Genomic DNA, 22,161 nt, shown 5'->3' on the forward strand with positions numbered 1-22,161 from the left:
ATATATAACTTTATTATATACTTATAAAATACATTGCATACATTAATGTATTCTAAATAAATCATATAAATATATAATAAATTGTATGAATTTAAAAATTGGAGGAACAATGGTATGTGCACTTACTCCTGTGTGTATACACATATATCTTTTGTCTACCATATGGACCAGTATAAAATGTGATAGCATGAGTTCTGGTGAGGGCAGGGTCAAACAGGTGTCTTCATATACAGCAACTGTCTGTGTAAATGAAAAGCCATAAAAGAGCTTAATTCCTCTTACCTGGGTATTCCACTTCCAGAATTCTTAAAAGAATGATCATAGATTCACATCCATTGATACCGAGACAGCATTGTTTCTTATAGTAAAAGATTAGAAATAACTTACAAACTGAACTGTAAAGTATTGATGAGCGGGTAACAGTATATGCATAACACCAAATATTATGTGGCCATTAAAACGTATTTTAGGAAAATGTTTGAAAGTATAATATTAGGTGAAAATGCAGATGCGAGTTATAAAATAGTGCGTATAGTATGATCAATAGAACACATACATCATCTTGTTTAGCAATCTGTTCGTTCACCCATCCATTCCATCCTATGTCTTTTTTTTTTTTATGTTGAAAAATTTATCTTTAGAATTAGCTGCACTCAGTTTAGTTGATCTCAGTTTTGTTGGCAACATCTAAAGCATCATCATTAGGAGTCTTATCAGGGTGTTGACCTTGGCCACGTCAGTGTCATACAGCTTTTTCACAGCCTATTTGATCTTGTTGGCCTTGATATCCACAATGGACACATGTGTGCTGTTGACTTCTATCTTCTTCACTGCTGACTTGGTGGTTGGGGGGTTTGATGACGGCATAGTGGTCAGACTTGTTTCCTCTAATGTGCTTTTCTAAGGATATTTGGGCTGCCATCAGAGCTGTAGTGTCTTAGGCTATTGGAAGGCAGGTGACCTGCTGATCTTTTTTCTCTGGCTGAGGCCTTTCAGCTTCACTTTCTTGGCTTTCAACGCCTTTTCTTTGGCCTTGGCTTTTGGAAGTGAAGGGGCTTCCTTCTTTGTTTTTAGTACCATCTTTGTAAAAAGCCTACCTGTCTAATTGAGAACAGGCATGATAAATACCATAAATAGATTTATTTTATGCTTAATTTTTTTTCACATTTTCATTGCTAAAAAATACTTTAAAAATTCTTGTAAAAAACCTAATTCATTTTTTTGGAAAGATAAATAATTATGAAGACAGAAATAATATCACCTTGATTTATTTGTAAATGTGATTATACCAGCTACTGTGATGGTTGATTAAGCAACCTTTGGGAACCCTTTCATCCTAGATAGGAATACTTTCCCTGACTCTATTTAGAAATGTCACTGAGAGGCAGGTGAATTGGTCCGTTATTATTGTCCAACTTCCCCAAATCATTCCTTTTCCAACAGAGGAGGTGACCAGAGGAAGGACTCATGGATTTGGCAGAGTGTAAGCACAGAAACGGGGCCAAGGAATACCATCATAGGAATGGGAGAGGATCTATGAGGTGAAAATTGCTTCATTCCACTGGAGTTCAGAATGCTGTGACAGAGCCATGTAGCCATTTTTTCCAAATTAGAAGGTGGCAAATGGAAAGTGTCACTCTGGCCCCTCTTGGCTCTTTCTGATCTTGACTCCATAGTTCACTTGAGATGGAGCCACTTTTCTTCATTCTGAGTAGGTTTTGCTTAATGGTACACATGAGGTGCTCAAGACTTGCATGTAGGCACAGAGCAGGTGGCTGGCTCCACAAGTCTCATTCGAGGTGCTGGAAAACCTTGACAACACAGAGACATAGTTGGACATCAGAATCAGGGTCTGGGCTGTTTCAGACAGTGGTAAAGTCCAGACTGTAAAGAATGGGGCTGGGAGTACCCCTCTCAGTTAAGTCACCCTTTTAGCCAGGTTCTGAAGGTTGTTCAAGACCTATTCATTTAGGAATATTTTCTACATTTTCTAAACATCCCCCCTTCTAAACACAAAGCTGTTCACATTAAACAATCATCCTAATTGGAAATGACAGGACCCTTCTGGCTGCCCAGTCAGGCCAAGTGAGGGGCATTACAGACAGAAACTGGGGTCTGCAGTAATCCTCTATCTGGAGAATAGACAGCCATGGGGGAAGATCTGTACAGAGTAACACATTCTCCTGTGAAGACTTTTGTCCTGACACTGGGTCTTGACTTTCCCATTTTTTATTTCTTCCTTTCACTCCTACCCACATCCTGTTGGAACAAGTCCTTTGGTTCCTAACCTGCTCTGGGGTTTACTTCCAAGTGCAAAGCAGAAGTACATCTGCACTTTCTCAGCAAACTCATCATTTGGGTCTCTTCATAATTAGATTTTTCAAAAGCCTCTCTCCTCATATATCAATTATTCCACTCCCTTAATCATCTTCCTCAGTGTTCTCCATGATCCTACTCATTTGTCAAACTGGGTCTGCGCTGCGGCATTTTCAAAAAAAGAGTGATACATACTAATGGCGTGCAATGTCTACTTGGCCATAGTCTTGGGGTCTTTCTCCTACATTTCTCCTACATCCTCCTTCTGCTCCCCACGTGCCCCTGCCAGATTATAGCATTGCTTTCAGTGTCTGAAAAAAAATATTGTTCAATGTAATGTATTGGTGGATTTCTGCGATAGTGGTTTTAGAAGTAAAGCATTCTGGAAAACAAAGCTCTCCGTGTCTATGTCCCTGTATACTGGAAGATCCAACCTCCTGAAACATTAACCAGTTTTACAACTAATTAACCTATGATAACCTTTGTGATAACTCAAGAGACACGATGAATTATGGAACAAATTTCTGATCCCATGTTGGATAGTTAGTAAGAGGGGAGGATGTGCCATTACTTGGGCACAGAACAGGCAGCCCTTCATTCCAAAGGGAGTGCCAGAGCCACCCCCCCCCCAGTTCTGCTATATGATTTAATCATGCTCCCAACCCCATCAAAATATGCACAAAAGGATTAAGTTACCAAGTTTTAGGCAACAGACATATATAAGGAAAGATACACATTTCCATAATTTGTCAAATAAGTCTTTCTGGAGAACCTGATACAAATATAATCTTTGACATGTTCTCTTCTACTTGTAGACATTATTTTATGATGGGCATATATTTATTCTTTATTACAGTCACTAAGCATGAGTGATTCACTTCTTCAGTTGATCTGTGAGTGTTATTAAATGCCTTATTCACTGATGGATTCATTCTTTTATCACATATTTATTAAGAGTTTACTATAGGTGGGGTACTGTGTAGGCACTGGGGATGGGATGGTAAGTAAAATAGATATGGTCCCTGTCCTCATAGGTTTTATAAATTAAGAGGGAAAGACATGTTAATCATAACATCCCACAAATATTTATAAAATCCTCATAATCATAACTGGTAGTTCGAAGGCACCTTGGTGAAGGGCTTTTGGCTGGGATATTTCAGATTTCTGATTGGTTGAATTTGCCTGTGGTCATCCTGGACCAAACGAGACACCTGTGTACAAATATGCCCTTCTCTGTGACAGCTCCGAAGGTGAGGTTATGTTGCATTGCCTATTTTCCATACGGTTTACCTAGTTTTTATTTGTATTTACTACATATTTAATTGTTTAGTTCATCAGATTCGTGGGATAATGAGTCCCAAATGTAATGCCCCCACCCAAATGATACCTAGGAAACATATATACGTGTGTGTGTGTGTGTGTGTGTGTGTGTGTGTGTGTAGCATTACATAGACAGATTGTTGGAAGTCTGAAAATCATCTGGCTTGCTGGGATTCCATGTCCTTGGGATTAAAGTGAAATATGGGAAATGGAGTATCTTTTTGCTCTCAGTATTCACCAGTAAATGTCTGCATGGCAGACTTAAAGAAGACTTGGGACCAAAGATGTTTGTGATGGTATTGAAACCAAAGGGCAGCATAGTAAAAAAAAAAAAAAAAAAAGATATTGGACATCCCAGATTTTAAAAGTCCCTCAAGAGTTTCCTTCCTTAGGGAACCTTTGCTGCTAGTTCCTTCAGTTCAGGCTCCTTCATTTCCCCATGTTGCCCAGTCTATCCCAGCTGTGCCCTGGGGGTGTCTTTCAACAACTATTTCCTTTTGTTGATGATATTAGGACTTGCTGAAGGGAACATAAAAGGATCCCATTATCAAATAAATTTGGGGAGCTCTGGTTCAGCCACAATAGGATTTTTAAAACAGATTTGTCAGTCTTTAGTATGCTAATATATGTTGTAAATTTCTAGGAAAGTGATTTTTAAAAAAATCTTTAAGAAGATTCATTTTAAGCATTTCTTACAAATTGTATCATTTATGATGATTTTGACCAGGCCACAGAACAAACCCTGACTTATAATGATCTGAGCAATGAGAAATTTTATTGTTTCGTGTGACTGGGAAGGTCAGCTGTGGGATAGTTGATCCTGTGAGTCAGTGACAGCATTAAGAGGTTAGGTTTTCCCTTCTTTGCCTCTGCCATATTCAGTATTGACTTTATACTCAGATTGGTAACAGAATGGCTGAAGCAGGTACAGGCCTCAAATTGAGAATGGCTATATCCTTAAGAAGAGGAGTGACCATTGCTTCCCAGGGCTTTTTCTTAGGAGATAAGAGACTTGTTCTAGAATCCCTCAGTAGACTATTTCTCACATGTCTTTGGCTAGAATTGGGTCTTAGCCTTATTGCTAAACTAATCCATAGCAAGGATGGATGAGCCCTTCCTTAAGCACCTGGCTACACATGGGATAAGTAGATACCTGCACAAAATAGAGTTTCCATTTGGAAGGAGATAAATGCTGGGCAGGCCGCTAATAATGTCCATTAAAGAAACATTTACAGAATTGTTTCCCTCCCAAAATTGGTATGTTGAAGCCCTAACTCTAATGCAACTGACTGTTTTTGGGGATAGAGTCTTCAGGAAGTAATTAAGGTTAAGTGAGGTCATAAGGATAGGGCTCCAATCTGATAAGACTGGTAGCCGTATAAGAAGAATGAGAGAAAGAGAGAGAGTGTACACCCAAGAAAAGCCAGATGAAGGCAGTGTGCAAAGGCAGCCATCTGCAAGCCAGGAAGAGAGATCTCACCAGAAACCAACCCTGCTGGACCTTGATCTCAGACATCTAGTCTCCTGACCTGTTAGAAAATTAATTTATGCTGTTTAACCGATCCAGTCTGTAGTATTTTGTCATGGCAGCTCAAGCTGAAATTAATAGGAAATTAATATAATGCAGTTTTTTTTAATAATTTTTTAAAATGTTTATTCATTTTTGAGAGACAGAGAGAGACAGAGCATGAGCGAGGAAGGGGCAGACAGAGAGGGAGACACAGAATCTGAAGCAGGCTCCAGGCTCTGAGCTGTCAGCACAGAGCCTGATGTGGGGCTCGAACTCAAGAACTGTGAAATCATGATCTGAGCCTAAGTTGGACACTCAACTGACTGAGCCACCCAGGCGCCCCTATAATGCAGTTTTTAGAAAAATTACAAATGCTCCTTTTTCTATACCAATTCCATTCCCTGGAGATTGCTGCTAAATACAATTTGTGGCATAAGTTCCTATTCTTTTTAATGCTTGCCAAATGTCCCTATATGTTCATATGTACATATGTGCATATATCATTCATTGCACATGCGTGCTTTCTTGTTTACTTTTTATTTAAATTTTTTTATTTAAAAAAAAATTTTTTTTTTTAACATTTATTTATTTTTGAGACAGAGAGAGACAGAGCATGAACAGGGGAGGGGCAGAGAGAGAGGGAGACACAGAATCTGAAACAGGCTCCAGGCTCTGAGCTGTCAGCACAGAGCCCGACGCGGGGCTCGAACTCACGGACTGTGAGATCATGACCTGAGCCGAAGTCGGGCGCTTAACCGACCAAGCCACCCAGGCGCCCCCTTTTTATTTAAATTTAAAAAAATGTTTATTTTTGAGAGAGAGAGAGAGAGAGAGAGAGAGAGGCAGAGTGTGAATGGGAGAGGGACAGAGAGAAAGGGAGACACAGAATCTGAAGCAGCCTCCAGGCTCCAAGCTGTCAGCACAGAGCCTGATGCGGGGCTCAAGCCCATGAACCGTGAAATCATGACCTGAGCCGAAGTCAGATGCTTGACCGACTGAGCCACACAGACACCCGCACTTTTTACTTTTTAACATTGACATGTTACTTACTGTTATTCAGGTTATTATCACTCAGCAAAAATACATAGGCCTATCCATTCCTTGTAAGAGTTGCATAGGTATATCATGCAGATGTATCATAATTTGTTCAACTATCTCAGTATGGAAGGATGTTGTGCGAAGTGGCTTGCACACTTATTTGAACACAGGATATTTGCTGGGATTTGTATTCAGCACAATAGCCTTTTGGACCTGCTGATTGTAACATTATAGGTTCCCTCTCGTTCTGTCTGTTGTCCTAAAAGAAGATTGCACTTCTTGAGACTCTCATGACATTTGACCACAGCAGAATGTAGTTGGCTGATGGTACCCAAAGGACATGATGGCAGAGGGCACTAATGAATGATCATGTGCTGGACGGTCATCATCTGATTTCTGCTTTATCAAAAGTGCTAACTTCCCATTCTTTAGGGACCCAAGCACTTTGTTCTTTCATGCATGACATTGTACTGTTATGGAAATTGTGACATTCCTCAGCAGCTGACTTATTCCATCTTAGATGAACTTTTCTCTAAGCTACATGGCTCCAATAGAGTAAATCTGACTAATGAATTTATAGGCAGGCTTCTGGCAACATAAAAGATTCTGGCCTCCCTAGAAAAGGCTTAAACATTTTCCTGTTGTTTACGAGGAAAATTAGTTCTCATGATTTATGTTTTTTTGAACCTAATTTTATTTAGCAAAAAACTCTCTGCAAATGTAGGAAACCCACCCTAGATAGGCATTTAATCTTTAAACCCATTTAGTCCTATCAGTTGGGGTTGTTAAAATAAACATGGGTGATTCTCATATGCCTGGGGGTTGACACAACTGCCTGGTTTGCAAGAGCCAAGATAATTGTTGTGTTTATCGTAGACAAGGATGACCTTCCCTTGGGGCTTGGATTGATTTCCAACGGAAAGATTAGATTATTCTGTAAATCTAGGTCCCAGATGAATGCTGTTCATTGTTTTACACTGTTTCCATTTGTTGACCCAGTTGTTTGAAGGACAGATGCAGTACTTTGGAAGGTCTGTCTCACAATTTAATTTTTCATTTCTTCATTTTTAAGGCCTCATTTGGCTTGGATTTATTTTAGGTCACAGCACAGAGAAGTAGAGGAAAAGCAAAAGAGCTGGAGTTCTTAACTTGATGGATCAGAGACTTAAATTTTTTTTAAATGAAACCTCTCGGGGCACCTAGGTGGCTCAGTCGGTTAAGCGGCCGACTTCGGCTCAGGTCATGATCTCGCGGTCCGTGAGCTCGAGCCCCGCGTCGGGCTCTGTGCTGACCGCTCGGAGCCTGGAGCCTGTTTCCGATTCTGTGTCTCCCTCTCTCTCTGATCCTCCCCCGTTCATGCTCTGTCTCTCTCTGTCTCAAAAATAAATAAAAACGTTAAAAAAAATTTAAAAAAAAATGAAACTTCTCTCTGAATTTCAAAAAATCATAAGAAAAAATATCTTTACCAAGTCCACTCAATCCTTTGTGCCTCATATAAGTCATCTATGGTGTCTTTCTAGACAAGGGTGACTTACCAATTACTCAAACTGCAGACCCTGGAGGGGGAGATACCCCCTATGGTTCATTGTTTAAAGGTGGTAATTTTATAGCATTTCTTACTTCCATCATATTCTTCTGCTAGAGTAATAGCCACTGGGATTTTCATTAATTTTCATCATGGTTTTGCTGCAAAGAATCAGGAATTCATTACATTGGAAAAAAGTGTAGCCTTCTTATTCAAACTCCCATCCACTTATAATGCTCTTTCATGTATTTTAAGTGCACGGCATATAACAATGGTGTAAAAAATATAATTACATAGCTGCTAATATACTGATAATCAAAAGCATATTAGGTATGTTTTGCATTATTTAGCCTGTGTGAATACTTATATGTGGTAAAATGCATATCTATTATTAACATCACACTCTACTTGGCTAACACAATTTTGATAATACATAGGAATAGTCCAGTCTACAGGTGTCCTAGAACTACTGTAGATTTGTCAATGGGTCAACCAAGACCTAGCAAAGATATGGAGAATTCTGTGTAGGATATTATATTTTCCAAATCTTTTCCTCTCTTCTCCATAGAGAAGGGTCACCACAAAACGTCACCCTTAAGTAGAGGGTGCTCTCATAGTCAGGAAGGCTATCTTGGGCAAGGTGTTGATTAAAGACATCATGTGCCTATCATCATTCTGGTCTTCTAATCTGGATATAACTAACAAGCACACATAGTTTCCTACTGCCCACATTTGAGTTGCTTGACCACAGAGTAGGAGCTGCCTTAAATAGAAAATGACTTTTAGAAATCTTTCAGTCCACAAAGATGATGCTGTCACATAACATTGTGACTCAGTGGGTTGGCAGAACCCATTTTTTTCACAGTATGAAGAAAATGTATTGTGTCCATCTTCACTGGGAAAGCTTTGTCCAGGGATCAGGTGATGGCAGCTAGTCTTCATCTCCAAACCCATGATGTACATCAGGTACCACCAAAGAAACATCATGGCTGGAGGGAGGGGTAGAAAAGCAATGGAGAGGAGCAGTGTTACAGATTGTTAGATAATATCAAAATTCTTATATGCAAATGTGGAATGTGTCCAACTCTCAGGCCACCTTAGGAATTTGCGGCATCCTTTTTTTGCTGAAATGCATTTGTGTGGAGCTTTAGAACTTTGAATCTGTCTTATCAGCTACTTTAGTATGTTGCATGGGTCCAAGAGAGTTGGAAGCTCCTTCTCGTCTAAGGGTATTTGTAATGCAAGAACAGATAGTCCTGGACACATGTAGGGGGGAGGTGCCTGAAGACAAAGAAGGCCAATTTGAGACCATCAATTTAACTCCATTACAAAAGTTCGACAGACTAAACTCTGTGTTGGACATGGGGGTAGGGGCACTTTCATGTGGCCCTGTTTCCTCACCTCTTCCTTTTCTCTGCTTTTCTTTCTCAATCAGTTTCTTAGAAGAAAGACATTGTGCTGTAGAACCAGCACTATACTTGGAATCAGAAGACCTGGGTTTAAATATCTGCTCTGAGAAGGTTTTGTTAATCTCCCCAATTGTAGTTTCTTCATAATAAGATGGGACAACCTCAGATCTGTTGTAAAAAATTTGAAACAAGTAAGTAAGGACTTGGCATGGAGCCTGCCACATTGTGAACACTCAGTGGATTCCAGTGACTGACAATCCACTTTCAGAAGAACCTTTTATGTTGGGGGTGACATTTTATCATCCTTAAAATAGCAAAAGTTCAATGTCCTTATTCCCTACCATCTGGAAGCTGTGGGAAGCTTTCATTTGGATAGCATCCATGGAGACCTACCACATGCAAAGCCTGGGTGCTAGGTGTTGTGAGAGTTACCAGGGTTCATCTTTTCCCTGGAGAGGATAAAGATTACATAAGGGGTCTGAGGGCAAGGGCATAAATTACTATTTAATAATCACCTCAAAAGGCTCTGAGAGGCTGAGGGAAATACAAAAAGTGGGAAGTTCATCCATGGCTATGAGAATCAAAATATTTCATGATGTAGATCTGTGTTTGCCAATCTAGGCACAACACATTCTCAAGAGTCTGAGAGCTGCACACAATGAAAAAAAAATGTTTTTCTTGTACTTGAAAGTCACAGTGTACCATCTTACCTGAGATATATACAAAACTTGTCTTTTAAGTGATAATTTAGGGTTGAAAATATTTTCAGAAGAGTTTCTTAAGATATTGATTCCAGAACTAGCAATCTGAATATTGTTTTCCTTTGTGAGGTTTTTGTATTTTACTCAAGAATAAGAAACTGTTGTTTCAGATGAGAGTGGGGGGTTGGGTAGAATTTTGACCCACAGCCTTTCTGGGTTTCTGATTGAGAGATTGCCCCCTACATTGAAAGACCCCTTCAGCCCCATCTGCTGTCCCATTACAGCTATTTCTGGGCTGTGGCTTCCTTCCCTTTGCTTCATTTGTCAGTAGACTTTCTATTTGTCTCCCAAAATTTGTTAGAATCTTTGGTTGGCTTATGACTTCCCCCTCTCATTACCTCCACTGTTATGAAATTATTTGTTTTGCATTTCCACAATGAAATTAATGGGGTTTTGGGAGGAAGGGAAGTGAACTCATTAAGAGTTTTACTTTGAACGAGAAGCTCGTATCTCTTGTGCCACCTTTCCATCCATCCATCCATCTGTCCGTCCATCCACCCATACATCCCATAGGCAAAGACTTGTTTACGGTACAGTGGTTATGAATAATTCAGGAATTCCAAGTGAAATAGAAACAGAACTGTAAACAGAGGAAAAAAATCCTTCACCTTGCAATCTAGGCAAAGCCATCAAATTCTTCATGGTACTTCTGGATGAAGATTGAAGGATGAGGCTTACAGTGGGTGAGGGGTCTGGGAAAATATCCAAGCTCTCTAGAGAGAGTCTGAAACAAAGCAGGTGGACTCCACCAGTAGCTCTGGCTGCTACCAGCTCTGGCTTTACTACAAGCTTGTTGACTTACCTTGAAGAATCATGATGCCACACCCCCTTCTCAGCAGAGCTGAGCAGCCTGCCCATTGTCATTCCCCCTTACCCAGTCAGTGCCTTCCTTGCCCCCTTGCCCTCCTCCCATATTCCAACTCACTCCTGATAGTCTTAAAAAAAAAGTTCTTCTTTGTGACCCTTATTTTATGTGGTTTCTAGAGGTAATGTAGGGTTAAGATTAAGGTACATTTAAGTTTAGCAGAAGACTTTTGCCATCTATTCACTTATTAATTTATTCAGACACCAAGCCTGTATTTAAAAATTACTATGGGGGCGCCTGGGTGTCTCAGTTACTTAAGTGTCTGACTCTTGATTTTGGCTCAGGTCATGATCTCACAGTTCGTGAGTTTAAACCCTATTTTGGGCTCTGCACTGAAAGCATGGAGCCTGCTTGGGATTCTCTCCCTCTCTCCTCCTCCCCTACTCTCTCAAAAATAAATAAATAAACATTAAAAAACATATTTAAAAAACTACTATGGAGCAGGTGCTCAGACTTCAAAGATCATAATACAGTTTCTGTCTTCAGAGAACTTCTAGCCAAATATGGAGTTAAATATACAAGTAGATCATGTCTGTGTTACTGTAAAAATGCTGTGGTAAGAGAAAGTAGAAACTGTGATGGAAACTCAGAGGAAGAACTTTCCAGAAGTTGGAACTGAGGTAACAGGGGCTGGAACTTGAGCTGGATTGTTGGGAGGTAGGGAGGAGTTTGCTAGATGGGAAAAGGCAAAGGGAGGGAAAGCTTTTTAGAGAATGAGAATCCTCCCATTGCTTGTCTAAACCTGTGGCAAAATGCCAGACCATGATGTGTGGAGGGGAATTTCAAGTAGCACTATGTGTCTTGAGTTCTCTGGAAGATTATAAGTAATGTTGGATTTGTTGACAATAAAGCCAGTCCTTTAACGAAGTGGAGTTGGAGCACCTAGGTGGCTTAGTTGGTTACATGTCTGACTCTCAGGTCATGATCTCATGGTTTGTGGGATCAAGCCCCATATCGGGCTTGCGCTAACAGCACGAAGCCTGCTTGGGATTCTCTCTTTCCCCCTTTAACCGACTCTCCCCCTCTCCCTCTCTCTCTCTCTTTATTTCTCTCTCTTTCTCTCTCAAAAGAAATAAATAAACATTTAAAGAAGTGGGATTGCCCCTATCATCTGAATTTTAGTGAAGCCTCTGATTTCTAGAAGAGATTCAATACTCCAAGGATGTTGGGAATCCCAGGCATTAATCCTGTCAGTTGAGAAATGAATGCCAAGTCATGGTAAGGCTTTGAGACAGACAAAAATGAATAATGGCTTCTGTTGTCTGGAACCTCAGACTCTAGTTTGGAAAGAGTCTCTGAAAACTCATGGATCTCTTTTCAGGTGATAGTCTGTAATTTTAGTTCAGAGAGAGGGATGTTTATGGAGTCTTTGCCTTGAGGTCCAGCAATCATGGCACCACTAGGAGACATCACTGAGGGTCTTGAGAATTTTGCAGGAAAGAATCATGTCCCAGGAGCACTCCTCTCCACCAAGTCTACTGAGCACCCGCTACTTGGGTCTGTGGTTTAAAGTGTGATCTGGAGACCACCAGCATCAGTGGCACCTGAGAAATTGTTACAAGTGCAATTTCTGAGGCTGCCAACCGGGACCTCCTAAGGCAGAAATTCTGGAGGCAGGCCCACCACCCTGTTTTCACAAGCCCTTCAAGAGGGTTCTGATGCTCACTCCAGCTGGAGAACCACTGGCTGAGTGACTGGTGAACTTTTCTGGTGCTATTCCCATGTCCTGTAAAGAGAGGGAGCACTTTGCAGGCCATTGCCCTCTTACCCCTTCTTTCCTAAAAGACCTAAGTTGGTTTTTTGAAGAGAGGACTCATCAGATCCAATGACTTTTTTTGTAGTAAAATGCACACCACAAATAATTTACCATTTTAACCATTTTACAGTGTATGATTGAGTGGCCTTAATTATATTCCTGTTGTTGTGCAACCATTACCACTATCAATTTTTAAAACCTTTTTGGTACCCCAAATAAAACTCTGTAACCATTACGGAATAGCTCTCATTCTCCTCCCCACCGGCCCCAGATTGCCTTGAGTCTGGTTATGAATTTGCCCATAATAGTTAGCTCATATAAGTGGAAAGAATCATACAACATTTGTCTTTTTTGTGAATGACCACCTTTCAAAGTGCTGGTTGTATTGGTGCTGGGGGTGCTAAGTCTTGGCACCAAGCTTGGGGGTCCCTCTGTTATCCCTCAACCAAACAGGCCAGAATGGTCAGGCTTGTCTTTGCTCTGGCCTTTAGCCGGATCAGAAATCAGACACATTTTTTTAAGCCTATTTGTTTATTTTGAGAGAGAGAGAATGCAAGTGGGGTAGGGGGAGACAGAGAGAAAAGGCTCTCTCTGTGAGATCATGACCTGAGCTGAAGTCTGACACTTAACCAACTGAGCCATCCAAAACCAGATCTCCAAAATCAGATACGTTTTTATTTATTCATGAGGTCAGGAAATATCTATTGGGTACCTGCTCTGTGCTATGCAATGAGATAGGGATCCGGTCTTTCCTTTTTGCGTCCAAATATTTCTAGATGGGTTGAATCACAGGAATATGACTAAATGTGTGATATAGCAACTGATCTACAGCAATATAACAAAACATTCTGTAACATTTTATTTTGCATATATGTGTATGATTATATACTGTACTCATTATACATTTATATATATGTACACACATTACAGAATAGGCTTAGAGTCACATATCCATGTATATTTTACTTTATGAATAATTTAAGAAAGCCCAAAGGTAATATTTGCTTTAAGTACTAACTTGAGAGTTACACCCCTCTGTAGAGAAAGAGTGCCCTGTATGTGAGAGTTTATTGGAATCCCCACCCTTCTTCTCCCCCGCCCTCAGACATTACTCTTCCTAGTCCTGGCCTTGGGGAGTCTCAAAGGCTTGTGTCCAAATCCTTGATCCTGCTGCCCCTACCCCTGAATTTAGAAGTCCTTCCAAACCATTTCTGCTTTGCGGAGTTGCTCCTCTGACAGACCAGGTGGGGTGGGGTTGTCCCAGCCTTGGCTGCAGAGCTGAGCTCCTGGTTCCCTGGCTCAGGCAGTAGTCACCCCTCCATCACACTTCCTGCTGAGTATTACTAACCACACCAGTCTGAGGTCTGTGTTTTAATTTCTCCTATAAAAATTTTCCATGATGAATGATGGCTCCCACAAACTGTCTTTGGCAGCATCTGGACAGAGCTGGGAGGTGGGGTTGTTTTTTCTTCCTCTCCCCCACCCCCACCCTCCAGAGAAAGAGGGACAGTTTCCATGCTGGGCACAGGATCAGTTCAACCTTTACACTATGTGTTCAGGGTTTTTCTTTTCTTTTCTTTCATGATGCTAGAGCCATCTTGGTTTCCATTTTTATTTTCTCCTCTCTCCCTTGAAAATGGTGATCAGGGGTACCTCAGTCAGTTAAACATCTGACTTCGGCTCAGGTCATGACCTCACATTTCATGGGTTCTGGGTTCGAGTGTCACATCTGGCTCCACACTCACAGTATGGAGCCTGCTTGGGATTCTCTCTTTCCCTCTCTCTCTGCCCCTCCCCTGCTCTCTCTCTCTCTCTCTCTCAAAATAAATAAACATTAAAAAAAAAAAAGAAAATGCTGATTAGCAAGATCCATTTTCCATCCATTTTCCTTGGTAACTCAGCTTCTCACGTGTGCACGTGTGTGTGTGTGTGTGTGTGTGTGTGTGTGTGTGTGTGTACTTTTATCCATCCAGCTACTCGTTTTCAAGCCAGGCAGGAGGCCGGGACTGTACCAGATGGCATTTTGGGTGCCTGTGCTCTGCAGGCAACATGTTCTATCCCTTGTAAAAGTCCTCTTGCTTTATCCGCCTGTTATTTAGCTAATTCCTACCCACCCCCCCACAACCACCACCACTTTCTGTTTCTGCTGTTACACCCCCACATCCCCCAGCCAGCTCTAGAGAGGCTTTAGGGGCAAATTCTTAGGACCACTTCCTTCTTTCTTTCTGACCATTTTCTTCCTTCTTTCTGAAAGCTCTATGGGCCCAGTGTTGGGGTTAAGGGCCCAGGGGCATTAAGTGCTCAGATGTTGGGTCAGACCAACTCAAGGCCAAATCCCAGCCATGTTGTCTTCTAATGCTACTTCAGACAGGTTAATGTACGTTGATTAGTTCCTTCATCTTTAAAATGGGGATTGTTGTGAGAAATAACTGAGCTACTGTTACGTCTCATAGGAAGCTGTCAAGAAATCCTGTTAGCTCTAAATTCAAAACATATCCATGTTCCTCTTGAGATCACTCTGGCTGTGCCCTGAAGGAGGAGGCCTGGAGTGTACATGCTTGCACTGGTTTTAGGTCCATAATAGTAGTTAGGTGGCAGGTGAAATTTAGAGAATTTCTATTTATTTAAATCTTAAGAACTTTATTTTCAACTATGTTTTCTATTTTTTTTTTCAGTGTAAAAGCCTGGGTCTCTTCTGTAATTTTATTACTGAGAATTGTATTATTCTTTTGGCTGCCATGATACGTGAGGTTGCTTTTTTAAAATTTTCATTTCTGAACTACTCATTGTTAGTGTATTATACAAAATACAATTGACTTTTGTATAGTGATCTTTTCTCGTGGTCACATTGCAGAACTTGCTCTGATAATCTTTTGGTGGATTCTTTCAGACTTTATCTATACAAAATCGAGCCATCTGTAAATGGAGATAGTTTTAGTTCCTCTTTTCTAGTCTGTATGCCATTCATTCATTCATTCATTCATTCATTCCTAAATGCTGCGTCTAGGACCTCCTGTACAGTGTTGGACAGAGGTGGTGGGTGACGATGGGCATCGTTATCTTGTTTCTGATCACAGGGGAAAAGTATTCATTCTTTTTTTTTGTCTGTGTATCATGTTAGCTGTGAGTTTCAAGTAGGTCCCTTTATCAGGTAGAGAAAGTTCTCTCGTATCCCTAATGTGGTGAATGTTTTTATCATGAAAGTGTGATGGATTTTATCAAATGCTTTTTCCGTGTCTGTTGAGACAGTAATGTGGATTTTATCCTTTATTCTGTTCCTATGGTGGATTATTACATTGGTTGACTTTCAGATGTTAAACCAATCCTGCATTCTTGGGATAAATCCCACTCTGGCCATGGCATGTAATCCTTTTTGTTTGTTTCTGCGTTTGGTTTGCTCCTTGTAGAGCAAGCTCCTTGTAGCTTTCTACTGGTTTCTATTCTGGTCTGTCTCCAGTTTCTACTCTTGCTTCCCTAGAGTCCTTTTTCATTTTCATTTAAAAAAGTAGAGTAGCCAGAGAAACCTTAAAACACGTTAGATCATTTGCTCAAAATCCTGTAGGGAATGCTTTGCTTGGAGGGAAGTGGAAGCGTTTACAGTGCTTTCCAGACCCTGTGTGAATGGTCCCTGTTCCTCCCGTCAGCTCCAACTCTCCTCTCTCACCCTCTTTGGCTCCAGCAGCCCTGTCCAACTTGCTTGTTCTTGAACAAATCAGCCTGTTGTCATTCAGGGTGTCTGCACGTGCTGCCTTCTGATATTTATACGGCAACTTCCTTTCTTTTCACGTCTCAGATATTGCCTCCTCCATGAGGCCTACTCCAGACAGTCTCTTAAATCTTAACCCATCCCAGCACTTCTGATCTCTTTACCCTGTTTTTACTTTTTTCTGTTTTTCCCTTAGCATTTATCGCATTTTAGAATACGAATTTAATGTATTACTCAAAAATATTGTATACTAGCTATTTTTTTGTCATGCTACCTCAACCCTTTTGAACGCAAAAATCTTTGGTTTATCAGTTTATCCCAGCACATAGTTGGTGCTCAATAAATATCTCTGGATGAATGAATAGTGTATATGAAGCTCCTAAAGCAGAGCCCAATTTTTGGAAAAGGCTCAACAAATATTTGATGGTGCTCTGTATTCAAATACTATTAAATGGTGGGGGGAAGAATAATGCAAAATGAAGGATTCTTGTTTTCTGGAGTTTGCAGACTGCAGGGAGGAGACAGAGATTAATAAAATAATCACATCACTGAGTGAATAATTAAAAATCAAATTGTGCAATGAGAAAATGGGGGGAAAGGATAAACACACCCATAAAGTACATGGACCTAGATTAGCCATCAAGGAAGTCTTCCCTGAGGAGGTGAAAACTAAACTAGGATTGAAAGGATGAGGTAGTAACTACATGTGAAGGAGGAGGGAAGGCCCAGAGCATTTCAGGCTGTGGCGTTAGCAAGGACAAAGGACAAGTGATGGGAACATGTTCCAAGGATTGGCAGAGGGAATATTGGCCTTATGGACCACATCACCAAGAGAGGGTGATGTGAGACAAGGCTGGGTGGAGGGGTGGTGGCAGGCAGATTTGGTAGAGCTTCCTGGACCATGTTTCAGATTTAGGTTGTTATCCAAGAGCAAGACTGGGTGTGGGGTGGCAATGTGAGGGTGCCCTAACCAGGTGTTCTTGAGAAGATCACTCTAGTTGTAGCTTGAGAGGTTATGGAGAGATTTGTTTTAGAGTTATGGCAGTAGTTAAGGGAGAGATATTTGGGTGATTTTCATGATTTCTACTTCTTTATGCTTAACTGTATTTTCTAATATATCTAAAATGATCATGCAGCTCAATTTTCATTTATTATGCAAGAAATTAAACTGTAAATTTCAACCAAGAGCTAATAACTCTAGAAACTCCAGAAATTACATTTCTCAGTGATGTCCCAGACCCCCATATGCTTGGACTAGGGTGGAAACATCAGAGATCGAAAGGAATGGACAACTTAAGAGCACTCTAGACCTTGAAATGGGGGTGTTTGAGTGTGTGCCCGGTAAAGGCAAGCTGGGGAGGAGGCTGCATGCTCGGTTTCTGAGAAGGTAGTGTTCCATTCTCTGGAAAGGAGAAGACGAGAGAGGGTCACGTCCTGATGAGGAGATTATTAGGATCGTGGTATCTGAATGCTAAAGATTACAAGAAGCTCTGTGTGGTATGTAGAACTGAAGATACCCTCCACCCCGTGATCCGCATCTCCTGGTGTTTATACTTTTGTGTATTCCGCTCCCCTTGAGTGTGGGGAAGAGTTGGGACTTGCTTCTAACTAATAGAATACGACAAAAATATAGCATGTTTGTCCTGTGATTATGTTGTGTTTTATCAGACTCTATCTTATTTACATATTCATGTGGAAACTCTCCCTGTTGGTGAAGAAAGTAGTCACGTTGGGGAAACCCACTTTGCAAGGAACAGCGGGTGGCCGCTAGGAAGCTGAGACTGGTCTTTTAGCCAACGGACAGCAAGATGCCAGGGTCCTCAGCAAAATGATGTTGCCAACAGCCTGTTTGAGAGGGGAAGCAGACCCTTCCCCAGTGGAGCCTTTAGATGGAGACTCAGCCCTGGCTGATGCCTAGCTGACACCTGACAGTCTTGTAAAACCATAACAGAGAATTTAGCTAAGCCGTGGGTTCCTGCCCCATGGAAATGGTAAGATAATGAGTGCTGTTTGAAGCTGCTCAGTTTGTGGTAACTTATTACACAACAATATAGATAAAAAAATCTAGGTGGCAATTTCTATATCTAGGCCATCTGAGTTACAGAATATTTTTTTAAAAATTTTATTTGTTTTGAGACAGATCATGAGCCAGGGGAGGGGCAGATAGAGAGAATCCCAAGCAGGGTCTGCACTGCCAGTGTGGAGCGGATGCGGGGCTTGAACTCAGGAACTGCCGAGATCATGACCTGAGCCAAAACCAAAAGTCGGATGCTTAACCCATCGAGCCACCCAGGCGCCCCTGAGTTATAGACTATTTCACTTCCAAGAGATAATTTGGTCATTCTGTTTCTCCATGTACTGGGGAATAGGGACTCGTTTTTCTCCAGGGGCCTCTCCTGACTGGCAAATGACAGCCTGCGGGCTCACCATCTGCAAACACATGTGCAGACATGAACCTTCACTTCCTCACTTAGTTCTGCCAGTGATGCCATTCAGGTTCATGTCGTGTTTCAGGAAGTGTGGTAGATTTTAATTTAATTTAATTTCCCTTAATTTTTGCTTCACCTCACTCTTCATACTTTCCCATCAGTTACATCTTATTATACCCACTTTACAGATGAGGAAACCAAGATTTGGAGCAGTCAAGTAAGCCCAGAACCCACGACCACAAAAGTGGCACCTCCAGGCTTCTAACCCAAGCTCTGTAGCTCCTAATTCATCAGCTCAGCTCTGGCATTCACGGACCTCTGTGGCTTTGCTACCAATAGAGTTCTCCTTCCTTGTCACCATGACTACCTCTAAATATCATCATCCACTCATGCTTCAGCTTAACTGCTTCCTGTAGGCAAGCGCTAGAGTCAAGTGGAACAAGTTGTTTGTTTCATTGGCCCAGTGACACATTAATCCTATGATATGACCTCGTACCAGTCACCTACCTGACCTCTTGAACTGCACAGCCCTTATTGAAATGATGAAGAAATTGAACTGAGAGCTATCTTATAATCTTTCTAGAACTATGTTGAAGGTGGAGAGATCACTAGATCTCTAGAGCACTAGCTCTAGAGTCAGGCAGATGTAGACTTTTGTGTCAACACTGCCTCTTGCTAGCTGCGGGAACTTGGAACTTGGAACTTTGCTCATTGTGAGATTCACTGTTGCCATTGTAAGACAGAACTGATGATTTCACCCTCTGGTATTCCTGTGAAGATTAACTGATGTGTAATCATGTCCATAGGACACTTAGCACAGGGCTTGGCATTTATACGGGCCCCCCAAAGAGTGGAGACAAATGACTTAAGACTATTATAAAGCCTCTTAAAGTTTATTTCTACTTGAAGAAGTAAATTGAATTCTTGTAAGTCTGTGGCTTTTTGCTAAATTCATGACAAAAGAATATTTAGAAATTTGCCAGTGGTTTAAGTTTGGCTTTATCTGAGGAGGAGCATGGAAGTGACCTCTGACCTCTAGCATCTTGACTGAGTTAGCCCACCCCATTGGGACAATGGATAGGATAGAGGCTGTTCTACTCCTTTGGGTATTGTTGTAGTTTTCTTGGAGCAGGGTATTTTGTAAGAATCTATTAAATGACCCATTCAGTGATGTACAGTCAGGGAAAGTTGATGAAGGAGGACATTTTGGCATTTCTATTTTCAATCCCACTTGGACATCCAGCTGGGGGGTGCACATAATGTGGGATGGTGGTATGGGTTTAAACTCTGAGAAAATAAGCCCTCTCAAAAAGTCCTCTTCTGTGGAATCAGTGAAACTACTAGCAACATGGGTGCTGGATGTCCATGTGGAGCGGGGAACAGCTCAGCACCCCAAAGGCACTGATTTTGGGGCCCCTGTTCACTGTCTCAATGCAGTGGATTTGGTTTCTTGGAGTGGAAGTGAATATTTTCTTACTTACTTAGACTTTAGCTGCTTAAAGTTTTGCTTTATTTGTATTTATAGCCGTTGGTTGACAAAGTGGTTACCTCATTTCTGATGGGTTTTACATTCTTAGTTACACTGGGAGAGCAGGAGAGAAGCAGAGAGATATGCTCAGAGAGTGGACCGAATTCCAGATATTTACTGTCAAAATAGACCCTGAAATACAGAGCCTCTGGGTGACATTCACATGAGTGGCTTGGTGCCTGGATCTCAGCACCATCTGGGAGATCAAATACTTTGTGTTTGCTCACTAGTTCATTAGTTGATTCCAGACGTTTGTTCTTGTTCAGATCTTTTATGGACCCTATCCATTAAACAACATCTTTGTAAGCTTTTTATTTTTAAAGGAAAACATTTACATCAGATTCCCCGTATGCACACATGCGTGTATATGCATTGAAATAAAAGTTTCTAGATCACAGTGGACCTTTGCTACATGAAACGATATTGATATAATCTATTCTATTACAGTTGATTCAATTTCATCCACAAAGTTAGTCAGAACCTATGAAATTGATTTTACAATCAACTATTGGGTCACAACTTGCAGTTTGAAAAAAAACTGTTCTTAGAAAATCTAGAGAACTTTTTGTTTCAAAACAGAGCCCCTTGCCGCCTCTCTTCCTACTTCCTGGATTGCACATTCTCTGAGTCCTTTAGTGTAGATGCTTTGGGGGCCAACCCTGTACTCTGTTCTTGATTGCATTTCCTCACAGATATTATCTGTTCCTGTGGCTCCAATGATCATTGTTACCATAGTGACTCCTGAATATGTATCTCCAACTCCAGATCTCTCTAGAATTCTGTATCTATGCTTCTAGCGTCATTCTCAAAAGTTCCATGTAGCTGTGTGCCCCTCATCCTGAGCTCAGCACTTCCCAAATAGAAATGATTACCTTCTGTAAACACCTCAGTTTCCCTCTTTTGTTGTAATGGCTTTTTTGTTCTCCCATTTACCCCAACTGAACACTTCAGGCCATGACCAACTTTTGCCTTTACTTTGCCCTTCACAACAAGCCTGTCATCAAATCCTGTGAATTTTTTGTTTACAAGCTTCACCTCATGTTTCTGACCTTGACACCATACCCCTTTGATCCAAAATCAATCAAAATCAATCAAATGGCCTATGACCTGTGCACTTGAATCAGGTCTCTTTAGAGTAGTAGGCTACAGTGGTCTGAAACCTTATGTCCATCGTTGCCCTAAAGGTGTCTTACGCTGCACTACATGTTCATCCCCCAGTTAGGAGCTGAAAAGAAATCTTTTCTTGTTACTCAGGAATCAGCCTCACCTCTTTGACTAATATGACACTTTAGCATGTATTTCCTGCCATGTAATGTCACTATTTGGATTCATAATTATTTGCTATGTTATCACACTATTCGATATTTTCTAGAGGGTTTGGATCTGGGAGTCACCTTGAACTTTCTTCTCAACATCAAAGAGTAACCAAACCGTACTGACCTATCCTCTAAACCAGTTATTTTCCAACACTCATATGCCTATGAATTCTCTGTTGGAATGAAAGTTCTGATGCAGCAGGCCAGGGATGGGGTTTGAAAGTCTACGTTTCTGTTTGGCTCCCAGGGAATGCAAAGCTGCTGATGGGAGCCCCATGCTTTGAGGAGCAAGGCTCCAAGCTTCCGTTCAACCTATCTTTCTTCATTCTCTGTCCATGCTACACTTCTGGCTGGAGCCCTTGTCACCTCAAATCCTCTTCCCCACCTCTAGTATGTCCCTCATAAAACTATCATCTAATGGATCATTACCTCCTCAGTGAACTCCCCAAAACAAAAGTGCCATGCAAATCAGAAATGCAGGGTCACCTTATAGACCTGGCCTGTGATCTAGAATGGGGCTCGGTCCTTTGCTTGGAACACCCTCATTCTTTCTTTTCATGCTTCCTTCTCTGCTAATCCCCTTTGATGAACTTAATGTGGCTACTCTACTTCCCCCACTCCCTCCAGCACTGATTTCCTTTCGCACCAGCCCAACCCAGGCTCAAGAAGTTTTGGCTGCATT

The 22,161-nt window shown here is 41.2% G+C and overlaps 1 long non-coding RNA gene across 1 annotated transcript; it reads right to left on the bottom strand.

Moving 5' to 3' along the window:
- Window positions 1-1,252: 1,252 nt before the first annotated feature.
- LOC125908961 (uncharacterized) lies at window positions 1,253-19,308 on the bottom strand. Its single transcript, XR_007453500.1, has 3 exons — window positions 19,143-19,308; window positions 7,720-7,870; window positions 1,253-1,811 (listed from the first exon to the last, which is right to left on the bottom strand). It is a non-coding gene; the product is annotated as an uncharacterized LOC125908961 (long non-coding RNA).
- Between the last annotated feature and the right edge of the window lie 2,853 nt (window positions 19,309-22,161).

This window comes from Panthera uncia, assembly GCF_023721935.1.
Source record: "Panthera uncia isolate 11264 chromosome B3 unlocalized genomic scaffold, Puncia_PCG_1.0 HiC_scaffold_1, whole genome shotgun sequence".
Taxonomy (NCBI): domain Eukaryota; kingdom Metazoa; phylum Chordata; class Mammalia; order Carnivora; family Felidae; genus Panthera; species Panthera uncia.